Here is a 22,080-nt window from a genome sequence, read left to right as displayed (position 1 = left end):
TTTTATTTTTCAGCCATTCTGTTTTTTGCTGTTTTTTTCTGGTGTTTTTGGTGGTGTGCTTGTGATCATTGTCCTGTTGCATAACCTAATTTCGGCCAAGCTTTAGCTGTCGAACAGATGGCCTCACATTTGATTCTATAATACTTTGGTATACAGAGGAGTTTGTGGTCGACTCAATGACTGCAAGGATCCCACGTCCTGTGCCTGCAAAAACAAGCCCAAATCATCACCCCTCCACCACCATGCTTGACAGTTGGTATGAGGTGTTTGTGCTGATATGCTGTGTTTGGTTTTCGCCAAACGTGGCGCTGTGCATTATGGCCAAATATCTCCACTTTGGTCTCGTCTATCCAAAGGACATTGTTCCAGAAGTCTTGTGGTTTGTTCAGATGCAATTTTTTGCAATTTCTCTGAGCATTGCACAGTCTAACTTTGGGGTGAATTTTCTGGAACGTCCACTCCTGGGAAGATTGGCAATTGTCTTGAATGTTTTCCACTTTTGCATAATCTTTCTCACTGTAGAATGATGGACTTTAAATTGTTTGGAAATGACCTTATAACCCTTCCCAGGTTGATGGGCAGCAACAATTGCTTCTCTAAGATCATTGCTGGTCTTGCCTCCTTGGCATTGTGTTAACACACAACTGAATGTTCCAGACCAGCAAACTTCTAAAACCTCGGATTTTATAGAGGTGGTACTTAGTTTTTCACACATGGCTTCTCCATTTTGGCTTTATTTTTGTTAAATAAATCATGACACGGTGTAATATGTCATGTGTTGTTGTTCATCTGAGGTTGTATTTACCTAATTTTTAGACCTGCTAAGGAACAGATGATTGTTATTATGTCCTGATATGTAAAACCATAGAATTCAAAGAGGGTGTACTTTCTTTTTCATACAATTGTATATAGCACTTGAGACTCCAAAGAAGAATAGTCTCTTGCGCTCTCTCTGTATCTCTCTCTCTTGTTCAATACAGAACTTCAAGGATTGATTCTACTGTATATACTGTGTTTCAAGTCAACAGCCATTGACCTGAAGTGAGATTGGCCACAAAACTATATAAAGTATTATCAGGCTCTTGGGTATAAGATGTAGAGCACCATGGAGTAAAAGTTGTGCTTGAAGACAGTATGACCTACAGAGCTGATGGAACACAGCTGATGTGGGGGACATGGTTAACTAGATGTAAGAAAACTTCTGAAAGATGTCAGAGTCAGGTAGTTGTCAGAGAGCACACTCAAAAGGACCTGACCCTATTTATTTGAAGGACAGCTGTGGAGAAATAACACACTGTGGTATCCGACTAATAGTTTCAGATAATGCAGCCTCCCTTTGTATCATCTGCTGCACAATGCTCTAATGTAACAAAGAGGATACTCTGGACTACTAGAATGTTGAGTGATGCAGGAAGTAAATATTTTATTGTTCAATAAAAGTATTTTTTTAGTTTACTGAAAATAATCTAAATCCAAATAAATGCATATGTAGCACTAAAGAGAAGCAAACTGTACTGCAATCTGTGTCTTCTTTCAGGACCGCCCACATGTACAGTGTAATTACAGTGGCGGCCGCCTTTAGCCTCCTGCGGCCTTTTCCCCACGATTTTAAAAATCGCGAGCAAATCGCGGGCTGATGCGGGCCGTTTTTTGGCAGTTTTGGACGCCTGTAGACATTTTCATTGTGTAGCGCTAAGCGCTTTCATTGTCTGATTTCGGGCCGCGTGGAAAAGGCCCGTGAGAGACGGAAAACATCCCCGAATTTTTTAGGGGATGTTGGAGATTAAAAGGGGCAGCGACAGTACACAGGAAAAAAGCAACATTGTTAATGCAAATTAGGGCCCCTCGATAAAAGATATAGTCCTAATGGCAATGCCCAGAGTTACTAAATGGTGCAAAGCCATAAGGCATTATACAGAACATCAAATTAAACTGCCATAGGGTACATGATGAACAACATTGTCACTTTAGGGTTGTTTTATATATTCAGTGGTGGCCATATTTTGTAAAAAAAAATCTATATAAATTGCTAATGTAGCCGTGTCCCCCTGCCCCCCCCTACCTCCATTGTGGGCGCGGGAGGGGGGAGTCTACTGAGGCTGACGGGGATGGCTGTGGGAGCGATCGGGTGTCGCCGGTGTCGGGGAATCTGCAGGGCGGTTTGCGTGCAAGGAGAGGGTGCTCCGTTGCTCAGGAGGCTCCGTGGCACACGCAGCTTCTGGGGGCCGCCATGGCAGTTAGGTAGGCATGCGCAGAAGGGTCCCAGTGGTGATCAGGAGTGGTGCATATGCGCAGCACTAGTCTAGAGCGGTGGCCATCTTCTACTTAACTCCGCAGGGGAACTGCATATCCCAGGTTCCCCTGGGATGCCCCGATCACATGGGCAAGGCTAGCCAATAGGGCTGCAGCATGGTACTGTGAGGGTTTTTAAAACCAGAGACAGAACATAAAACACAGACAAAGCTCAGTTTTTAGCACATCCAGTGAGACTCATACACGGTACAGTGCCTAAATATATATGTATAAATATCTAATAAGTAAAATGGTCTTTTAGTTTGACATTTTTGGCCAAAATTGTTGTAAGCCCCTGAGCCAACGCCAAGGCAGACCACATATCAGGGGTCCCTAACGCTAATATAAATTCTTAATAACCTGTGTAATAACAGGAAGAATGATTTATAGTAAATCTGTCAATATTAGTTGCAAAGTTCTGAGTCTGACTGAAGCTTTTATTAACCTGTACATTACCAGGAAAAGCACTCTGTATTAGAGATGTCACAGCCAAACTGCAAGCAGGCAAGTTCCCCTGAGTGGAAGATGCTATGGAGTGAGCCCATAACCATTTAAATGTGGGAGGGGGTGAGCTTAAATTAGGAAGGAGGTTGCCACCCTCCAATCAGCCATGACTAGCTGGACAAGAATTGTAAAACATACTGGACACCTAACAAGCTCCTATTGAACCCCCAAAATGACCACAACATATATATAAGCATATGAGTGTCACAGAGGAGTGGGGGTTGTGAGGGTTTTTACTACATTTTGCGTGCTTGGAGTGTGATGAGTCAGTTGGAGCCATGATAGACAAGGGGAAGGTAGGATCTGAGTGTCAGTGGCACTCAAACTAGGCCAGAGAACCCCTTAGGTCCAAGATAGGCCCCACTCAATGGAGTTTGGGATTGCTTCAGGGAAGGCCCCTAGATAGGGACGCTTCCCCAGTATACTGTTTAGTGTCCGGGACACCGTGCAGACGCCGCACAGTGATTCACGGCCTGTGGTCTGGGACCAAACCACCCTCAGCAAAATAGACTCTCATCCGATGGGAATTCACCCCACGTGGAGGCGGATCGCCATTGCGGATGATGATGTAGCTGTAGCAGCGAATCCTCATCGCCAAGTTGGCCGCACCTAGTACTGGAGTACTCGCCAGGTACCTCATCAAAGTACACCAACGGTTCAAGGGTAGCGCTACCATACGCACAATTTGGTGGGCCCTGACATTGGGATGAGGGCATCAGGGTATTGGTGCCTAGCACCACATGTACTTTGGGGGCACTCATTGGTGGTACTGGGTTGGTTGTGCCTTATATGGTGTGATACTTATTGTTATATTATAAGTGTGTTCAGTAAAGGTTGTTATTATATACCTGTGTGTGTTTACTATTTGGGTTCCTGTTAGGGGCTCATCCCACTACGCTTGTATCCCTCTCAGGTGGAGGTGCTTCACCGAGGTGAACAAGATATTACCCCAGGCTCCCAGTAGTAGAGGCTCAGGCCTTCTGGTAGCCAAACAGGTAACAGCAGTACCATAGTATGTTTAGTTAGGGGGAAAGAGGGCTACACTAATATTGTGTAATTTTCATTTAAACTGTGATTGAACACATAATGATATCAAGTTGCATGAGATGTAAGGAAAAAGATATTAACACTTTTTTTTTACCTAGTGGAAGTGTAGTTGTCATCATGTTATGACTAGCATGGTTCGTTCATAAATTTGTTGAATAACCAATTAATTAATCATGATAAGATAATTTAACAGCTAGAAACATTTCACTTACCATTATGAGCTACGAATTTCCATCAAAAACCATTTTATGTATCTGCTAAAAGGAGCCACAAACGATTAACATATTTGCTTAGAGAAACTTGCATGTTGAGGTGAAATAAGATAAAATGTTAAATGTATAAAGGAACGCTTCAATTCAGTGCTAACACTGTATCAGACTGTCAATGTCAAAGACTGTAAATAACAAATGCAGTGTACAAAGTAAGAAAATCTAACATAAAAGTCCTGTGTAGAAAGTACAAAGGACATTATTGCTACTATTTTCATTTATTACTTTACGCTTGCTTCTTCTACAGGTACTTTGCCTTTACAATTAACAAAAGGCTGAAAAGCAATGTCACAACATAATGTTACATCTACAGATTTAAATCCTTTTCATGCTCTGTCAGTCTATAAAACTTGCCAAGAAGCCCAAAACAACACCATATCATCACCCATGAAAAAAGCATGTCCTACCACTGTTGTCTCTAACATGATTCTTTGCTGGCTGTATCAAATCTATTTCTACGCTGCATTGTAAGAAGTCAAAATTGGTGTTGTTTTCAAGTTCCATTCATTTTTACTGGTGTGAAAGGGGGAAAAGGGACAGATTGCCCCAGTATAATTTGTTCTGGCAATTATTGGGAAAACTCCTACTGAGAGGAAAGCCACTGCTTGCTGATGCATAAAGCCACCCAGCCGGCCTAGGCCCAAACAAAAGGAGATCTTCTTTTCTTTTGTGTGTAGTGAAGCATGTGTTGACATATTGGCTGGGGTACCAGCCCATTACAATCCTGATGGAGGACACAAAGAGATATAGAAACTGAAAGACTTGAGTATAAAATGTAATCTGGCAAATGATGTGGATGAACTATTTTGACTACCTGGTCACAATCGTTCATCAAAGAATCTTCTGGGCTTGCACATATGAGTACAGTAGATACACTTCTATTACTGTACATACGTACACATTCTTGGCAACATGAAACCATTTATTTTAAAACACTATAAACAACATGTGTTTGTTTTTAAAAGACCAGGAAGCATAAACACACCCACACCTTAGATATAGTTTAAATTTGAAAGATACTTTTGTGTGGTGAAAAACAGTCATATTGATTTTAATTCCTAACACAGTACATTGTTGCAACTTCCAAGGGATAAAGACTATGCACATTATGTAATCTATAGATATTATTTAGAACCATGCAAACTGTGCATTTTTGCACTGTAACTCCACTGATTGAGCTGCAGTGTTTATGTCATTACTTATTGACTACTGATTTTTACAATAGTATTCTCTTTACTGCTGGAGGGACATGCACTGTTCATAGAGCTAAACTGCTGAAGACAAAATAGTTTTTGACAATGTCCCCATTCTGCTATGCCTCAGTATTCTCCAGCCCTCGGCAATATTAGTTTTTTTTTTAACATAGATTATAATTACATAGTGTATTTGTGAAACTTTGTGAGCACCAATCAAAATGTATATTCAATATATTCATTTGCAATGTGTACTGTAAGTAATAGTAGCCAAATGACAGACAGTGAATGTACTTTTATCTCACTCATATCAAAGGTGGCTTTTTAACATGTTTTCATGTTAGAGCAAACCCTTAGTGACTGAGGTTATCTCAGCCTACATTACTCAACTAAAATCCTTGTCATTTTCTAGCTCTATAACAAATAACCACAATTATTTGAGTTATCTGACATCCATTCTATTATGAAACCAGGTGGCAGAGTCTGAATCCTTAAAAGAAATGGCACTCTGCAGTGTTTCCATCATATATTTCAAATGATTTTATGTACTTCAGATGCACCTTAAAATATATCCCTCTCAAGGTAAGATGTTCTCTCTTAATAAAGAAATGCAATTAATCAGAGTTCAACTAAGTATTGCAAAGCAAATAAAACTCAAGTCTTGCTTTCCACTGGAGGCAGAATTTGAGAAAACAACACCATAGAGATACAGTATACCCACTGCCCTTGTAACTCAGCAAGATTAAAGACAAAATACACTTTCATAAATAAAATCTTGTGTTCCAATGGCAGATATACAACTAGTTTTGTCACTGCAGTATACTTTCCCCTCAATTAGTTACTAGTTTGCAGGCAGCCCAAGGCAAGCTAAAAAAAACCTGTTACTAAAGTAACTGCCAATGACAGATTTCTCTAGGAGTACTGTAAAACTTAATTAACAATAATTTAAAAGGGCAGCCTGGATTGCATTGTTTATTTGCATAAAACACTATGTGACATTAAAAGAATAGTACTTTTAATTAGGTTCAGAAAGCTTCCAATTAAAGTTAGAGGGCCTTCTTAGTATCACAGTTACTGTATGAGCATGTTTTCTATAAATGAAATACGCTATCAGCAGCGGGGAAGTACAAACAGATGTTGAAATATTATGCAGGAGCATGTTTTAATTTTTTCACAAATCTTTTGCACTAGAATAAATATGACATAGTTGTTTGATCAATGTGTTATTCATTTTGATATATCCAAATATTGAATGTATTCCTCTTTTTGATTATTACAGAGCGTGGCTAATGTATCCTCAGGGATTTTTCTTCTGAATGATTTCTTACATATCCCATTAAGTCTCTCAGGGCTTGTTCTGACTCCAGCGATTCAACAGGGAGTGGGTGGGCTGGAAGAGGGGGGAGAGTATCAGACTAAAGGCTACAACACTGATTGGTGTGTCCTTTTGAAATTGTGTTCTTCACTTCTCACTGAAAGTTACTTGCCTGAGTAGTGAGAATTCGACTTTTGTTGTCTTGAGATTCAGTGAACTAGAATACTTGCAGTATTGAAGTGTGCTACATGTTACTTTACAGAAACTGACAATATTATATCAGAAGCATACAAAGTGGATTCAACATCATCGTTAAAACCAGAGGACAAAAAGACTTTGATCGAGAGGGAAAAAAAGGTAAGATCCAGTCATATTTCAGTAATATGCATGGTATTTTGAATATCTTTAAAAAAAAATACAGGATTTTGTGTATATTTTCAAATGTGATGATTTAATATCTCTAAGTGGTGACCTTGAACCAAGGCTATTTCAGGAATACCAGATGGAACTGTTTTTAAGATGTGTAACAGACATTTTTTGGGCATGGTATTTTTATTTATTTTAAAATAAATGATTGAAAGTTAATAGAAATAATATGGAAATGGCTTTCCAAATGGATGTATATAATAACAACCAAAATATCCTTTTTACTTGCATTGTTCCGCAGTCGTAATTTAAAAAGTAATTGTTAAAATAAAATAAAAAAGTGTTACGTGTGTTTTCTGAAAAGTGGATTTGACATGATCTGTTACCACAGCTTCTCTTTTTGATGGCTGGATCACAACACTGTTTAGAAGTAGATTAAAATGAATTGGTTCTGATGACTATCTTTTGCAGTGGTTTAAAAATGATATGTTTCTAATTCTTCTTCTAGCAATACTGGAAATGATAATAGCCACAGTATGTTCTTCTGCTTGATATTTAAACATGCTACTACATATTCACTGTATCTTTGTTTTAAGGTACCAAAGTTTTCTAAAACAAATCTACCATACGCCAATTTGATATTTTTGTTTCACAGTTGCTAACGATAGCATGAAAATAGTATTAGAAATGAGTTGCTGTTTTTAAAAAAAACCTTGAGACATAGAATTTCTGTAATATGATGTTGCACAATGAATATAAGAAGTGAGATACTGGCAAGTGATAATGTGAAATGTTCACAGAAGTTATTCTACTTTTGCTGTCTTACTGTCCGAAAAAAACATGCAATTCTGCTTTCTACTTTATGTTAAAGAGCCAGCTTGCCACATTTTTTTCTGGGCTTAATTTCCTGCTCACCTTTTGTGACAGAATGATTGAAAATGCTGTTCCTGCTATCTTTACCAAGCTTGAATAATGAGGCTGATTGGTTCCCATTCAAGTACACATAATGTCGATTTACTATGCTGAAAGAGGAGAGAACTCTTTCCCTGAAATACTAATTGGGATTACAAATGTCGCTTTGCTGGCGGGGGTGTTAGAGGACAGACATCCAACTTACATTACACCCCATTGCATGGCAGATTCTCATATTTAATAACTGGATTGGTTGTTATGTGTGTCCTGTGCTTAAATCAAATAATCCCTTCATTATTTTGTTCTGTGTATATATATGTGCTATTGAGTATGTGGCCAAGCTCCAAGGCAGAAATTAATGAGAAACTCATGAATAAACTTCTATGTAGAAATGCAGTTTATGAATTGGATTAATTTCATGTAGCTTGGGGGTGAATTGCAATGGGTATCTGTTTTGTATTTTCCACACAAACTCTAACATGATATCAATGAGGTTGTCCCTTTTCATTTGCAAAGGCAGAAGTCCCAATGTGAATAAAGTATACAGCAGAAAAGCTATTGGTTCTGTGAATAGGGGAGGTTTGGTACTTGTTGAGGGTGCACATGTCGCAGAATTTCTTTTATGCAGAATCAATGTTCCAAAAGAGTTGCCCTGCAAAGGGAGGAAAGAGCAAGGAGGATTCTGTGCCAAGTGTCCATTCACACACTGCTGCCTGTGCTGAACTCTCAGACTCCAAGCTACAGAGTCACTTTTTACAGAACAAAGATACAGGAGCTGCCAGGATTTGAAAAATACTAGAATACCTGTTGCCCTATTGGGGATGGAGGGGGGTGGGGAGGGGGGGGGGGGTTCGCACCATATTAAAACTTGCTTTGTTTCAAGTATTTTAGAACAAACATGGTAATGAAATAAACCACTGACTTATCTGTAATCTATTGTTAATGTAGTTTCCTTCTTTACTTTTAGAGATTAGTGCCTACTAAATGAACTACTTTCCTAAGAGTAATTACACACAAAATTCAATGCTTCTTCCAAAGTATCCTCCGTGGCATTTTAACATGCAGCTACTTGGCTCCTTAGAAAAAGACAGATGATTGAGAGCTCGATTCACTAAGCAATAGTTTATTGTGCAGTTTTGTGAATGACCCAATTTTGGAAATACAGGCAAACTTTTATACAAAGTCTTACATAATTACCAATCTTACAAAAGTGCAAACTTGAAGTACCTCAAATGAGCAGCTGCTTTAATGTGCTCCTCTTTTTAAATTATAATGTCATGTAATCAAATATATATAAAAACAAACTGATGAGTAAATTATTTTTTATTATGTAACTAAGAGGCAGCATTCCCAGTCCATTGTATTTTGGCACACTGGTATTATGGTACTATATACAGATTTAGCCCAACTTACTTTCTGGAGAGCCATGGGGGGGGGGGGGGGGAAGTATCATGGCTCCAGGGAAGATGCACCAAGAGGCAGCCACAGAAGCTACATTTTAAAACAATGTGCACCTAAATTCGCCGCACCCATGAATTGTGTCAGTTATTTTTCCCAGCAATCTCTGCCCTTTGGGAAAGTTAGTCGGGCTACATCTGTACAAGCTCAAGACATATTGTGGATATTTTAGATGATAAGTTACTGTCACCTTTTTTCAGGTCATTTGCCTATTTAAAAAAATATATTGTATCAAGTTTATATATATATATATATATATATATATATATATATATATATATATAAAAATAAACAGATGGCACACACATATGTGGTAAAAAGGTGCTTGTCCCATACAGGTAATGTATAGATAGGTTCCTTACCGAGTAGATCCAGGATCCCAAGATCACGAGGCAACAAGGAGACAGCACACTCAAAGGTACAAAAAACAGCGTGTACTCAGTAGAAAAACCGGCACATAAACCCGACGTTTCGGTCCTTGACACAGGACCTTTCTCAAGGGAGTGCTAATACATAGTGATACCTGACAAACATATATACCCACCATCCATTAACAAACAGATCCCTGATAGGCTAGACCATGATGTAAAACAGCTGTGAGCATGTACCGGTTTTTCTACTGAATACACGCTGTGTTTTGTACCTTTGAGTGTGCTGTCTCCTTCTTGCCTCGTGATCTTGGGATTCTGGATCGGTAAGGAACCTATCTATCTCTATCTATCTCCTATCTATCTCTATATATATATAAAATATTACTGTATGCTCATTTGCATGTCTTAAACATGTCTGCAACCCCACCTTTCATCATTATCACCCAGCACACAGCACTTCCACTGCAGCAAGGGACTCTGGGAAATGACATGCAAATGAGCACACAGTGCCACCTTTTGCTTCAAAACCATTTTTAACATGGTTCCCCTATAGGCTTAAGTTTGCTGCATGGTTACAGCTTTGAGCACAGCCAGGGTTAAGATGCATCGCCAGTTGAGTAAACCCACCCACAGACAGCCGTTTTGACCTTAATGGGTCTCACCAGTGTGGGGTTGGTTATACTGGCTATGCAAAAATGAAGCAATGAGGATGGGTTTTACCATACTTAGTTAAGTTATGGTGGGTAAAAAAAGTGACAGACCTGTCTAAGACATGCAAATGAGCATACAGTAATATTTCCATTTGCTATATGCTTTGCTGTGGAGGGTTTTTGGCACTTTTTTTTACCCACCATAACTATATATATATATATATATATATATATATATATATATATATATATATATATATATATATATGTGTGTGTGTGTGTGTTTTAAGTTATGGTGGGTGAAAAAGGCAACAAGAAACCTCCACCGCATTGCTTATAGCAAATAAAAAGATCACTTGTGAGCACATTCACATGTATATATATATAAATGTGTATATATATATATATATATATATATATATATATATATATATATATATATATATATATATATATAGTACATACATACATACATACATATATATATATATATATATATATATATATATATATATATATATATATATATATATATATATATTCCTCAAAAAGCCAGTCAGCACACAGGTGTAAGGGCAGAAACAGATGCTCATCCTATAGGTATTCAATAGAACATATTTACCAGGCCAAAGTCCAGCAAAAAGAGACAGCACACTGTGTAGTATAATCCAAATGTCTTGTATTAGAACAAAAAATACACCGCAGCCAACGTTTCGGTCCCACAGAGAGACCTTCCTCAGGTCCGTGCCTGACATTGGGCATTATTGCTAAGCCTGCTTTCTACAAGCACTCCTAAATTATTTCCATCAAGGATTGACCTCATTTACCCCATTTAAGTGTTGCCTGAACTGCCAACATTTTTGTCCAGGGTGGGACATTCCTCAGAACTTTCTAATATAGTCACCAAACTGAACTCTCCCCTTTGCCAAGGATGGTATTGACATTTTTATTAATCAAAAATGTCAGTTCCTGTGGCAATGTGTCACTTACACATAAAGGTAATGATATTAGTCCTAGAGATGAGCAATGTTTTTTTGCGGATTTGGATCTGCCTCGGGTCGGCTGCTGGCTTTGTTCTGCAGATTTCCATGGATAAATCTCCAAAAAAAGGGCGACCTGCCTTTCTTGGATTTTTTTTTCTATCACTGACATGCCGGATTTATAAACCATGGTCGGATTTTTAACTATCTGACAATGGATTCTGGAATCTGTGTGTGGATTTTAAACATACCAACAAACAATTGTGGAATCTACGAATTGGATTCTTAAAACTCCGTCTGAATTGTATCCAATGGCATTTTTGGATGAATCCATACAGATTTAAATTGGAACAATCCCGCAACGTTTTTTTACACTGCGTAACGGATTTTGAATGGCAGGCCCAGGAAATACCGGGAAATGGATTTTCACAGTTTCGCCTATCCCTAACCAGTACACAGACGTAGATGGATTGATGTGTCTTTCCAGGTCTAGTTCTATGGTAGAATAATATATGTGATTGTGCTGGCAAAGTTATAATCAATTTCAAATTCTTGAGCACTGAAGAGGTTCTTAATTATAAACAATTTTGCACACTTTTTTGAGGTTTAGAAATGCAATAATTGTAACAGTAAACAAGCTTTTTTCAATGTTACAGTTTGACAGTTCTTTGAATTTACAAATTGCAATGCACATAAATTGGTTTTGTCATTCATAATCTCTTTACTTCCAGAAAGACAAATATTGATGCTTTTCAATGGGGATCATGTAGGGATGGGCAATTTATTTTTGAGAATTTTGAGCTACAGCAGATTGGTTGGTTCCTTTGATTTCAGCAGAACAATGTTAAAAAGGGCGATTCACATTTTGCAGATTTTTTATTATTATTACTAATATACTCCACGGATTTAGCAACTCGTGGACGGATATGTAGAATCCAATCTACGGATTCAGCAATCCGTTAACAGATTCTTAAGAATCCACTAGCGGATTGCTGTATCCGCGGATTGGATGCTGCAAATCTGTCCACAGATTGCATCCAAAGGCAGATTTTGATGAATCCGCGTGCATAGAAACAGCTCAAATCATTTGCAGATTTGACATCGCAAAATGGATTTTGGGGTATCATCAGCGAAAATTCGAGCAACGGATTTGGGCAGATACGTCCATCTCTACGATTATGTTTAAAATGTTACATTTCTGAAGATATTGGCCCATATTTACTAAGTTGTTTTTTGTTAAGTGAGTGGGCAGGAAGGTGCCTGCCAGCGCTGGATGGTGTCTCATTGCATAGCACCAATATAAAGATCATTTCTTTTGCTTGCTTTTATTTTCTGATATAAAAAATATTGTGGGGTTTTTTTTTCTATGAAAAGGAGAACTTTAAGGAGGAAAAAATGTTTTGCTTTGAATTTCTGTTTACCACAAAAACTATAACTTTGCTATGAATTTGTCATTTAAATTGCTGCAAGGTCTCAGTATAACACTCTAGAAGTTATTTACTTGTGCTCTATCAACTGCTATGTATTTAACAGCACAATCATCCATTTTGTTTTGTTCCCTCTAGATCATTTTATTAATGTTGTAGCTGCTAGTTTTTTAAATTGTTGGATACAACTTTTAATCTTAAATGTGTAGTGTGTGTGTGGTATGACCATACAGAATATTTGTGTACATATAGAGAGTGTCTTATTGTAGTGGATTGAGACCACCAGCCTGTCTGAGTTCATAAAGGTCTTCACACCACCTAACAGAGCCAAAAGCCACATTTGTAACTATTGAAAAGTTTTCATGCACAGCTTTAGTGCTAAGATGAGAAGTGGGAGTTAGCCCAGGCAATCAAATTGAAAGCAGATATTTGTCACAAAGCCACTTGTGAGAAAGGACTTCATGTTGAATGTTTTAGGTCAGAGATATAGACTCAGTGATGGTGGCCTTGTCTATTTCTATTAGAAACCATTTATGGGTAACAAAGAAGGATTCAGACACTTTTTAATCGGATTGTTCACTTTTTTATAAAAATACATCATATCCACTATCCTTTAACAGGGAAAATGTAATCAATCAATTTTAGGATTTAAATATGTCCCATTTTAAAGAGACTGAAACAGTGACAAATTGGTTTCCATTGTTGTTCATAAAATGTTGTGTGTGAGAGGGGGGTGGGAGGAATAATTTGATAACCAGTTGGTTAAATATTGGGAATTATATACATAGGCAACAAAGGCCTAACACCAGCCTGGAGGAGATGATACAAATGTACGTAAAATGTTGGCGGTCGCCTGTTACTTCCCGGTATCTCATAAACGTGCCTACTGTCATTTACTTATGTAAATGCTTGGTTCTGATATATGTAACTCACGTTACAATATGTATTTTAATCGGTAACAGGTTGCTGACTTGCAAATAACACATTTTTGTGCACTACGGAGATAAGTATCTTTCTATTTTCAAGTTCCTGTATTATATACATATTTATAAGTAGTTGTCAGATTAACCTGATAAAATGATGTTCATATTGTGTGTGTAACACAAATCTAAAGCCCTAATTACAACTTTCTATAGCAGTAATCGGAATAAAACAAAGTATAAAAACATGGAAAATATTATTTATTAATTATGAAAAACTGGTAAGGTTATATTATGGGCCATAGTTACTCGGTAGCGTTATGCTCTTTAGTCTCTTGAAGACACAATCGGAACCCTTCAACTACACTGACCATCAAGTGTCTTCTCCAAAGCCAATGCTTAGTAAATATTATCCATGTGTTTAACCATTACTCAATATAACTAGAAAATGTCCCTCCCCTCCCACCATGTGCATTTATGATCATAAATCATATCAAATCAACTAGATATCTTCTATGAGAATTTCAGTATATAAATGTATTATGTTTTTTGGGGTGAAGGGAAAGCAGCCACACCATCATATGCAGATGGACACATTTTGGTGTGGGAAAAATGGCCTATTGGAACTAATAAGAATGCATTTGCCTGTCAGCTGTCTCCTTTCTGCCGCCCTCCTGCTCCTTTGGAATCCCAGCATCAAATGACGCTGTGGACATCACAAACGTGGCATCAAACGGCGCCTCATTGCCATGGCAACGTGAAGTCTCAACATCAAATTACGTCATGTCATCGCATTTTCCATGCAACGCACCTAGGGCGGCAAAATTTGGGGGCGGCAACCCATATGTTTTTTCCCGCACTCTCAGGCCATTCGGACCTAATGGTACTTGCCTTTGTCAACCGCCTCATTTCTGCTATCCTCCTGCTCCTTTGGAATCCCAACGTCAAATTACGCAACAGACATCACGAATGTGGCATCACATGACGTCGCATTGCCATGGCAACGTAAAGTCGCGACATCAAATGATGTCATGACGTTGTGTTTCCATGGCAATGCACGTTTGTGATGTCCACGGCGTCATTTGACACTGGGGTTCCAAAGGAGCAGGAGGGTGGCAGCAAGGAGGTGGCTGACTCAAGCAAGTGACTAGGGGCGGCGGATTTTGAAATCTGCCACTGCTCTGAGAGGTTTTGTTTGGATTTCTCTGGATCAATATAAAATCATTTACAATACGAGATTCTCACCCAGTTAGAATTTTGAAAATAATTCAACCTATTATGATACTAATATGCTAATGTGATACCAAGTTATTTTCAAACTTCCAATACTGTATGTTAAAAAATGAAAAGTGAGGAACATATATGCATAAAAACACCAATAGAATGGCCTTTACTTTGTCTGATTTTCAAGTGCAATTATAACCATAAACCTTGTTTTTTCTACTTGTCACACACAAAAAAAGCAGTCCTTGATAGTTTAACTCAAATTTTAAATCCATGTCATCGTATTTACAGCTAAGCAAATGTTAGGATATTATAACTGAATTCTTAAAACAACATATATAATTAATTATCAGAAATAATATCATTATTTCCATAGTATAGTAGGTTGAATTGAAGTCTAAAATGGCAGCAAAAATAATGCACTCATTGTAAATATATCGGGTAGAGTGCAAAAAGTTATAGTATTAAAATAACAATAATATAGAGATATCAGTACCCAGGACCAGCATTGTATTTTAAAACGTAGCAAGCAGGAATCTGACATTAAAAACAGTGATTGCCATAAAATAATGGACGTATCTACTACAAGTCTACTAATTACAGTACTTAGAATATCAAACAAAATGCTATAGTTTAGTTCCAGTCACTTTAATGTAATATTCCAATGTATCACAAACAATGTTCTCTTCTTTAACTTTGTGTGTGATCGAGGCTAGAAGAGCGTGGTGCTTAAGGCTTTGGTCCTGCTGCTTCCGACGGCGCGCGTGCGCGTCACTCACCGGACATGAGTTCCTTCTGAGCCGGCCCCAGTCCCCCCTCCCTGCAAGGCTCGCTGTGCACTGTGACGCATCAGCCAGCAGGGGATACACAAAGATCGTGATCCCAAGCGGCGACGCGTCACGTGGTGCGGCAGGGAGCCAATGAGGGGAGGAGGGGAGCTGTCTGGAGTGCAGGGACTCATTTGCGTGAATTGAAATATGCAGTGTCTTCTGTGCAGCTTGGCAGCATTCCCCCCCACCCCCCGCTCCCTCCCTGCCCGTTTTGCAGGCTGTGTGTGCTGGGGAGATCGCGGCCAGCTCTTGCTGCTGGGGGGGGGGCTCAAAGTGAAAGCGGTGGGGGGGGTCCCGGCTCCCGGCTCAAAGTGAAAGTGGAGTGGGGGGGGGGCTCCGGCTCCCGGCTCAAAGTGAAAGCGGAGGGGGGGGGGGGTCCGGCTCCCGGCTCAAAAAAGTGAAAGCGGGGGGGGGGGGGTCCAGGCTCCCTGCTCAAAGTGAAAGCGGAGGGGGGGGGGGGCGCGGCTTAAGCAACAAGGCAGATGGATTTCCACAAAGCATACAGATCAGCAGTTACTGTTTTGGCCACGCCCCCCCCATGCCGAAAACCTGCTCCTTGAAGACCGCATATAGCGATCAAGTGCCTCTCCACGCGCCGCCTGTCTGCAGTGCGGGCACGTAATCTGAGGCAGCGGGGCCTTTGTCACTTCAATGCAGCTTCAGTATTGTTTTGTATAGTATTTGCAGTTTCAGCAGTTCATCATCTGTCTTCAGCATTTGATCTTTCTTGTGTTTGATCAATGCAGCTTCAGAATTCCATCATTTGATCTCAGAATGATGAAGATGATAAAAGAAAAAGTACCCTAGTCTAAGAAGTTAGAAGATATCATAAAATTCTAGCACACCAAGAAGTAACATTGTAAAATATAATTCTGAGGCTGGTAGCCGTACAAATAGGCAAACAATATTGCACATGCAACATTTTACCCATTTTACCCTTATAGTTTTCAGATCTAATACTATTATACTATTTTGTAATTAAGTATATCAACATAACAGTACTTTGTCTCAATTTTACTAATCAAGATACAATGAAAAGAACAAATGAAGCAATCAGATTATTTAGATTACGCATATTACAATGAGTTAGGTAAACCTCTGCATCCCTTGAATCAATCAATTGTTAAATCTTTAAAAAGAATCAAATACTTGAGTTCAGACTATTTATTCCAAATAGTCTGAAGTGGCCGACTATATAGAATAACTTACATTATAAGCTAAAACAGTAAAATTTCGGGCATTACTGAAATCCCTGCTCTCTGATTGGTTAGAATTCTGGGCATTATTGATTCAGTAATGGCCGGAATTTTTAGCAACTTGCCAACTCACCTTTCAGACATGCAGGCTTTCTCTCACAGCACATGCAGACTCTCTCTCACAGCACATGCAGGCTCTATCTCACAGCACATGCAGGCTCTCTCTCACAGCACATGCAGGCTCTCTCAGCTGCTAGTGCTGTCAGAAGCTGGCGGGTCCCAAATAGTAACTTTGTTACTTGCAACAAAGTAATATTTCTTCCATCACTTATATAGCTTCTGCTAAGGTAATTTTTAACTGTTTTTTTTTTAGTTTGTAGTTACGCCTCACCTCTCTCTCTTCTCCCCCCCTCACTCTCTCTCTTCTCCCCCCTCACCTCTCTCTTCTCCCCCCCCCCCCTCACCTCACTCCCCTCTCTTTTGCTACCTTACTTCTTTTTCCTACACAGGTGCATCAGCGTAGTTCCGAGTTAAATATCCTTACAAAAATGTCTATTATTTTATGAAAAAAGCCTACATTTAGCCTATAAGTAATAATCCCCTCAGAACAGGGCATTACTGGCCAATAATGCCCTGTTCTGAGGGGATTATTACTTCATTAATTTTGTTAAAAGACAAAGATTTAAATGTGCAATACAATCAAGTGGTCATAATAGTTATCAAACGCTGAACAAAATAAAAAAGACTACCTCACACAACAGACACATACTGGGGGGAGGTCACATGACTTGTATAAATCTGATCACAGTTTAAGGACAGTTTAGCAGGGTAGCACAGCATACAGTATTAAATTGTGCATTTTAAAGTGGGAATTTTGAAGTGAATAATGCAATTAGACAGTAGTTGGACTAGAGTTGGACTGTGGACTGCATCTTTCTGCAAACTCTTCTACATAAAGCAGCAAATGGTGAGCTTATCTGACCACAGTATAATTGTGAGGATAGCCGCTAGGCCCTGCCCCTCCGACACGTCACGTGACGACGTCAGCGGTGCGCACGCAACTCAATCTCCATGCGCGAGGAGGAGCGCAGCCGCGGAGGTGCGCCCCCGGCGCAGTCGTGCTGCATCCACGTTCATCAATGATGTGCCCGCTCCACGGTGTACGCCCCCTACACGCGCGTGCAACAACCAATCAGAGGATGATCATCAGCTGCCTCTCACCTGAGTCCAATCTGGTCTCCTCCTATCAGTCTCCTGCTATCCGGTGATGTCATTCTGTCTACCCCTCCTGATTGGTGCTTCCCCTTTAAATGCCTTCCTGTTTCTCTTGCACTTTGCTGAGCATTAACTAAAATGTATGTACTGTGCTCGCTGCTTGAAGTCTGTCTGTTCCAGTGCCTAGTCTGAACCTGTGCCTTGACCCTTGCTTGTATCCGGACCTGTCTCTTCTCTAATCCTGAACTTCAGCTTGTCTTTAGATTCCTGCTCTCTCCTCTCCCTGACCACGGCTTATGGATATCGACCATTCTTCTCTCTCCAACCCCGGACCACGGCAAGTACCACGACATACCCAAACTCTCCTACCCTGACCCGGCTTCACGACTCTGACTACGCACTCCGGACCCGTTCCGTGGTTGTAGGGCGGCGGTTATATACATCCCCACCTCAGCCCTGTGGTCTAGTCCTGTTTGTGGCGAGTGCAGCATGACAATATTCTTAGCCAAACAAACATGGACCCCGCTGGAGTGGGTCGACGACTGGACGAACATGACGGGTGGTTCCAGCAAATGACCGGATCCCTTGCTCACAAGGACAAACAAGTAAATCAACTTAAGCAAGACCTAGACACCCTGACAGGGTTAGACTCTGCTATCCCTGCAGCGTCCATACCCATTTCCTCTCCGGTGGCCCTGACATTTGAACCACGGTTGCCTACCCCTAACCGTTATATTGTACCTATACCTTTGGGCTGTCGGGGATTCCTGAACCAATGTTCCATACAGTTCGAACTGCTCCCGTCTCATTTTTTTTCCCAACGCTCGAAAGTGGCATACATCATTTCCCTTCTGTCTGACGTCGCCCTGGCGTGGGCTTCTCTGATCTGGGAGTAACGACCAGACCTGACCTTCGATATCAACTTCACAGCGGAGTTCCGGAGTGTAATCGACACACCTGGTCGAAAGGTAATTGCCTCTTCTACCCTTCTCAACATTTCTCAGGGGGACCGTACCGTGGCCCACTATGCACTGGAATTCCAGACAATGGCCACTGAGACCGGCTGGAATGACGAGGCCCTGTCGGTAGTATTCTGGCAGGGTATGTCCGAGCATCTCAAAGATGAGTTGGCGTCCCAGAACCGCCCAGGAGGACTTGAAGACCTTGTGGCTCTTTGCATTCGTATGGATCAACATCTTCAGGTGAGAAGAATGGAGAGGGGCAAATGCCAACGAGGTATACAACCTTCTTCCGTTTGCCCAGCAGGACCTGTGCGTTCCGCAGCACCAATGCTAGACAAACCTATGCAACTAGGAGGGACCAGTCTTTCGTTTCGTGAGAGGCCGCGCAGACGACGCTCAGGCCTATGCCTATACTGCTGGTACAAGGGACACCTGGTGGCCACCTGCTCGCTGAGGTTGGGAAATGCCACAGCCCAGTGAGTTGGGAGGATCACGCTGGGCACCACATCCTTACCTCCTCCTCAACCTCCTACTAGAAGCTGCGTCCCCATCATCATATCCGGAAAGACCTTCCGAGTCACTATACGGGCCTTTCTGAATTCCGGGTCGGGGGAAACTTCATTGATCAAGGGTTTGCTGAGAGACACCAAACACCCTTGGTACATAAGGATCGTCCCATGGGTCTCAATGCCATAGATGGTCGGCCGCTGCAGCCCGCCTTCATCTCCATACAGACGGTACCCATCCAGGTATTAACCGGGGAGTCCCACTCCGAGACTATACAATTAGATGCCATCCATACCCCTTCAGTGGACGTCATACCGGGGCTTCCTTGGCTCCAAACACACAACCCCCAAATCGACTGGATGGAGTCTTTGCCTATTCACTGGAGCCCTCAATGTCAGAAGCGTTGTTTACCCCCTCCCAAGGCTTTGGCGGGAGTGTCGGTGCCTGAATCAGACAAAGTACAGCTTCCAGTAGTATATGAGGATTTCCGTGATGTCTTCGGCAAACGGCAGGCGGGGGAACTCTCACTGCATCGGTCTTACGACTGTCCGATTGACCTTCTGCCCGGCGCCATTCCTCCTAGGGCTGGGTCTTACCCCCTGTCCATGCCCGAGACCCAGGTCATGAGGCAATAAATCCAGGAGAATCTCCAGAGGGGGTGCATTTGAAAATCTTCATCCCCCGCTGGTGTAGGCTTCTTTTTTGTAAAGAAGAATGATGGTTCTCTCAGGCTATGTATAGATTATCGTGGTCTCAACAAGTTACTATCAAGAATCGCTACCCTTTACCACTGATAGCTGAACTCTTTGATAGGCTACAAGGAGCTACTATTTTCACCAAGTTGGATCTTAGAGGTGCCTACAACTTGGTAAGGAGATGAGTGGAAGACAGCCTTCAACACTCGCAATGGGCATTACGAGTACCTGGTCATGCCTTTTGGCCTCTGCAATACACCCGCGCTCTTCCACGACTTCGTGAACAAAATTTTCAGGGATCTGCTGGACCAACATGTAATCGTGTACCTAGACGAAAACCTAATTTTTTCCAGATCCACCCACGAATATCCAGGGCACATTAGGCAAGTTCTTCAGCGTCTGAGGGAAAACAACCTTTTTGCTTAACTAGAGAAATGCCAATTTCATCAGACTTCTACTTCCTTTCTGGGCTATATTATCTCCAACACTGGTCTTGCTATGGATCCTGTCAAAATCAAAGCAATTATGGATTGGCCATGTCCATTATCTCTCAAAGCAATCCAAAGATTTCTTGGGTACGCCAGTTACTACCGGAGATTCATCCAGAACTTCTCATCAGATGTGGCACCCATTACGGCATTAACCCAAAAAGTAGCCAACCTGGCGCACTGGCCTTCTGAGGCCATCAAAGCATTTGAAAAATTAAAGAGAGCCTTCCCCTCCGCACCCATCCTGGTAAACCCAGACCCTTCACAACCGTTTACGCTCAAAGTCGATGCCTCCGACGTAGGAGCAGGAGCTATACACTCTCAGAGAAAGAACCCTCAAGCTCGACTTCACCCTTGTGCGTATTTAAAAATAAAAGATCTTCCCCCGAAAGGAACTACGACGTAGGAAATTGCAAACTCCTAGCGATCAAGTTGGCACTGGAAGAATGGAGACACCTTCTGGAGGGTACAGAAATTCCGGTCACTATCTTGACCGACCACAAGAATTTATTGTACATTGAGGTTGCACGTCGGCTTGGGTCACGGCAGGCAAGGTGGTCCTTATTTTTTACCCACTTCAATTTTATCATTTCCTACATTCCAGGGTCAAAAAACATAAAGGCCGATGCTCTTTTCTGGCAATTTCTAGTGGAGGACAACGCTGTAGATCATCAGAAAACTCTCCTTCCCCCAACCTGCATCCTGGCAGCCGATACCTTTGACGAATTGCCAGACATTACCAAAGCTCAACTAAACATCCCAGAGGGACTCAGGGTTCCGAGGGATGCTTGTTCATGCCACTGAAATTCCACAGAGAGTGATGGAATGGGGTCATGCATCCATAGTAGCCAGTCATCCTGGGACAAGGAGAATGACCAACCTCTTGGAGCACACCTTCTGGTGGCCTAACATGCGCAAGGATATAAGGAGTTTAGTCTCTACATGTGCTACATGCGCCAAGAATAAGACGCCTCACAACAGGCCACCAGGCCTCCTCCAACCACTACCCATCCCAGAGCACACATGGACACATCTCTCGATGGACTTTGTCATCAAGCTACCCAGCTCTAGGGGAATGGATACCATACTGGTAGTCGTGGACCGGTTTTCAAAGCAGACCCACTTCATCCCACTTAAAGGCTTGCCCAGTGCTCCCAAACTGTCGGAGGTCTTCATCAAGGAGATTTTCAGATTACACGGCACTCCTCAAGTCATAGGGTCCGACAGGGGCTCACAATTCATTTTCAGGTTCTGGAGGG

General features: G+C 41.1%; 1 protein-coding gene across 1 annotated transcript in view; it reads left to right on the top strand.

Annotated features, from left to right (window-relative positions):
* Positions 1–6,704: 6,704 nt before the first annotated feature.
* Positions 6,705–22,080, top strand: part of CDH20 (cadherin 20) — a 107,079-nt gene continuing 91,703 nt past the window's right edge. The window contains exon 1 of the mRNA XM_075585889.1: positions 6,705–6,977. The gene's annotated coding sequence lies outside the window, so the exon portion shown is untranslated. The remainder of the gene's footprint in view (positions 6,978–22,080) is intronic.

The sequence above is a fragment of the Ascaphus truei genome, chromosome 2 (assembly GCF_040206685.1).
Source record: "Ascaphus truei isolate aAscTru1 chromosome 2, aAscTru1.hap1, whole genome shotgun sequence".
Taxonomy (NCBI): Eukaryota; Metazoa; Chordata; class Amphibia; order Anura; family Ascaphidae; genus Ascaphus; species Ascaphus truei.
The sequence above is the reverse complement of the archived record's forward strand: the minus strand, read 5'-3'. Positions and strand labels throughout refer to the sequence as shown.